The following is a 4,359-nucleotide window of genomic DNA, read 5'->3' on the forward strand; positions in this document are numbered from 1 at the left end:
CAAACCAAACCCACCTCTACAGCTGCCTTTGTCTTTGGCAATGCTTCCCAATCTTGAAAGAAAAAAAAAAACAACAACAACACCTGATCAAGTAAGTGAAGAGGATGAAAACACTGCATGCCATGTATGAAAACCAACCTAAAAAGACAAACTGAGAAAGAAATACTAGAAGGAAGGATGAGCAACAGTCTACCCCCAAAAGAAACGGGGGGCGGGGGGGATAGGGAACTGCTACTCCTCTGGCCCTTCTTCCATCAGATCTCCTGATAGAAACATGTGGGACCAAAATTGCAAAATCTGAAAAGGTAATGCCTTAGAGAAGTGAAGAAATAAAAGAAGCACAATAGTAGTTTTAGCTGCACATGAGTTTCTTTGCTCTGACATTGGCATTGTTGATTTGACTTTTGTTGGTGTCAGTCTTTTCTATAACCTGGTCTATTTGTAGGGCCATGTTCTTTAGATTTCCTATAGGATACTACCCACTTGATTCAGGGTCTCTTCCATCTCATCTTCTCAGGCATCATTAGTTATTTCTTTAATATATCCACCACTGGCCACTCCTGTAGTTGGTTGCTGAGGCTGACTGTTTGTTACCCAGCCTGGTTGCTTAGATACTACATTTCTAGGTGAGTTATGACCACTATTCCCCCAGGTTGTCCTATAGGCCTTCCCAAATTCGAAGTTCTTCATCCTTTATCGTGGGCAGACACAAAGGCCACAGAGCGCTTGCTGAGTCTTCTCTGCCTCTCGCATGTCTATTTATTTGGTCTATTTGGGTCTTCTCCTATTTGGCTTAGTTGTTCCCCTTGTTCATCAGCATAGTGATGGTCTTGATTCCTGTATCCTGAGAGTAAAAAAGGGAGGGGAAAATCTCATTGGCTAAACCCAAGATTCTTCTTGTATGTTCCAGAGACTTATCAGTAACCTGATTTGCCTTCACCTGAATCTGGTGATGGATTATCCATGCTAAATCCAAACGATCAGGTGCAGACATGGAATTGTGGATATTTGAGCAGTTCCAGACACTCTTCCCAGTTGCTGTAGCTCAGACACCCCTAGACCAGGCACCAGAATGTTCATGAAAATTGACCACGTGTTGGGCCACTGTCTTAGGCTCTTCGGGCTGCTATAATATCTTCCCCACAACAACCAAATGTAGTCTGGTTGGCTTATAAAAACCATAAATTAATTTATCATGTTTCAAGAGGCTAGAGAGGCCAAGATCAAGGTGCCTGAAGATTATGTGTCTGGTGAAAACTCTTTTTCTGGTTCACTCGATTTGCTGTGTCCTGACATGCTACCTGGGACTGGCTATCCTTTTGGGGGTCTCTTTCATAAGGGTAGAGCCCCCTTGCAACTGAATCATCTCTCAAACAACTAATACCATCACCTTGGGTTTAGGATTTCAACCTGTAAGTTTTATAGGAAATTAAGCATTCAGAAGTGCCATGAAGTAGCAACTAATGAGAAATTTTTAAAAAGTTCTATCTGAAAATTAATAATAATAATATTTCTCTATTAAAAATGATCAGAATTTCTAACAACTCTTGATTGAATATCTCATTACTACTGCAGAATTTGTAAAAGGCAATAATGGAATAAAAACATGAATATTAGAATTCATGATATACAATTAAAGTAATTATCTGAGGAAAATCCATGCTCTTAAATACTTAAATAAATAAAAAATAATTAAAATAAACAAATTTATTTGTTGACTTAAAAATCTAGAAAAACTAAAACTGCAAAGTAAATAAAAAGAAAACACAAGGGAGGAAATTAATATGATGGAAAAAAGTAAAAAGAGTAGAACTAATAAAGAACAAAAATGCTGTTTTTTGGAAACAAGCAAAAGAAAAACACAAACATCTAACCTAATCAACAAAAAATGGCAAAGCAGAATATAAAAAATTCAAAAAACTAGAGAGAAATAACAATTACGAAAGGAAAATAAATAGTAAGTGCACAACTTGCAAAACTCTATGAAAATACATATGAAAACTATGGGACTGATTATAGTCTATGAAAATGAAATCCACCCAAACAGACCTTATTTGATACAGAATGGTTAAGCCATTTTTCATATTAGAAAAAGATGGAGAAAATCATTAATAGATTACTTCATATAGAAACACCAGATCCAGAGAGTTCATAGAAAAATTCTACAAACTTGCAGACCAAATAATCTTGATGCTCCAAAATTGTTTTGTAAGTTATTCCAGAGTATGGAAAATGGTGAAGAACTTCCAAATTATTTCTAAAAAGTGAGTCTAGCATAAATATCCAAACCTAATAAATATTGATAATACTAATGATAATAACGATCATTATTGTTTCAAGAAGCTACCCTTTGCAAATACAGTTACAGAAATTAACTAAAGCACTGGCAGAATGATTCCAACACAACATTAATAAAAGAAAACACCAATACCGAGTTGTAGAAATGCAAAGACTTTATTATTTTATGTATTATTCTTCTTTGCGGTGTTTGGGATTGAACCCAGGGGTGATTCTACCTCCAACCTACATTTTATTTATATCTACCTCCCAGCCTGATTTTATTTAATTATTCTTTTTTATTTTGAAACAGGGTCTTGCTAAGTTGCTGAGGCTGGCCATGAACCTGAGATCCTCCTATCTCAGCCTTTTAAGTATTAGGGCTACAGGAATGTACTACAATGCCAGACTATATTTTATTTATTTATTTTATTTGTTTGTTTATTGGTGCTGGGTATTGAACCCAGGACCTCATGCATGCCAGGCAAGTGCTCCATCACTGAGTCATGTCCCCAGCTCCTTATTTCTACCCAGCAAGGAGTTTAAATATGAAAACATTTATTAATATAATTCACCTTATTTATACATTTAAGGAAACTATCATATGATTATCTCCATAAAGACTTTCAATAGTAGTCATCCTTCATTTTAGAAAAATGTACTCAATAATACAGGCTACAGGAACTGGGTGATTTCTTTACTATATATATATATATATATATATATATATATATATATATATATATATATATTCTAAACTTAGCATCTTATTTTATTGAGAAACATGGGAGGCACTTTTGCTAAGACCAGAAATAGAATAGGGTTAAGGATGTTATTCTTCATTAGATTTAACATTGAATTGGGGTGTTAATACAGTTAGCTAAAAGTATAAGGATTTGTAAAGAAAAACTATCACTATATGCAAAGAAATGAAAGTGAAGCCACTAAAATTAGCGATTCAACTAACTGAAATTAAACAAAGAAGAATTCAGTAAGATAGCAGGATATAATTTAGCTTCTAAAAATCAATAGTCTTTATACACATAAAAATAACCAGTTACAAGTATATGATGGAAGAAGAAAAGCTCATTTATAATTTCAGCAAATAAAGAGTGAGGCTGAAAAAGAAATATGCAAAATCTAAAAGAGAACAATTTAAAAATAGTCCTAAAAGACATTAAAGTAGACTAGGGACAATAAGAAAACTTGTGTTGTCCAGAGGCAGCCTCAGCTACTTAGTAAGGCCCTTCACAACTTAGTGAGACTCTATTTCAAAGTAAAGAATAAAAAATAGGCTGGAGGTTTACCTCAGAGGTAGAATGCCCCTGGATTTCATTCCCAGTACCAAGAAGAAGAAGAAGAAGGAGAAGGAGAAGGAGAAGGAGAAGGAGAAGGAGAAGGAGAAGAAAAGAAGAAGAAAAGAAGACAATGACAAAGATGACATGTATTGTTCTTGGATTGGAACTATTCAACATCCTCAAGTTAACATGAATTTAACCCCACCTCAAGAAAAGTGTCAGGCTGTGTTTTGTGTTATGGAGCTAAATAAATCGATTCCATAGTCATGTAAAAATATAAACATACAAGAATCACTTGCAAAACCCTTGGCGGGGGGAAAGGAAAAGCAAAGAGGGGAGAATGGTCTCACTAGTCATGGAAACATGCTACAGCCACTTGGCGGTTAACACAATAAAGTGCTGGCACAGAACTAGAGGGACCAGAGGAGCAGAATAGAAAATCTATTCAAGTAACATGAAAATTTATTGTCTGATAAGTATGACATTTCAAATCACTGGGAAGAAGATGGCCTTTTTAATAGTGTTGGGACAGTTTTACACCTAAGTGTAAAAACACAGAATAAGTGAACCATACAAAGTAATAGAAAAAAAACCACAGAAAAATGGATTAACTTTTTATAACTTGATTATATGAAAGCTTTGCTGAATGTGACATAAAATTCATATGCAATAAAAGAAAAGGTTGATGTTATACTACATAAAGTAAGGATTGTGCAACAAAGAATAAAATTGAATGAGTAGCAATTTATTGGGAGAAAATATTTGTAACATGTATCACAGTTAA

The 4,359-nt window shown here is 34.7% G+C and overlaps 1 pseudogene across 1 annotated transcript; it reads right to left on the reverse strand.

Annotated features, from left to right (window-relative positions):
* Positions 1-352: 352 nt before the first annotated feature.
* Positions 353-994, reverse strand: LOC308258648 (synaptosomal-associated protein 23-like; annotated as a pseudogene). The gene has a single exon. The product of its transcript is annotated as a synaptosomal-associated protein 23-like (transcript).
* Between the last annotated feature and the right edge of the window lie 3,365 nt (positions 995-4,359).

The sequence above is a fragment of the Muscardinus avellanarius genome (assembly GCF_963383645.1).
Source record: "Muscardinus avellanarius genome assembly, chromosome: 2".
Classification (NCBI taxonomy): Eukaryota; Metazoa; Chordata; class Mammalia; order Rodentia; family Gliridae; genus Muscardinus; species Muscardinus avellanarius.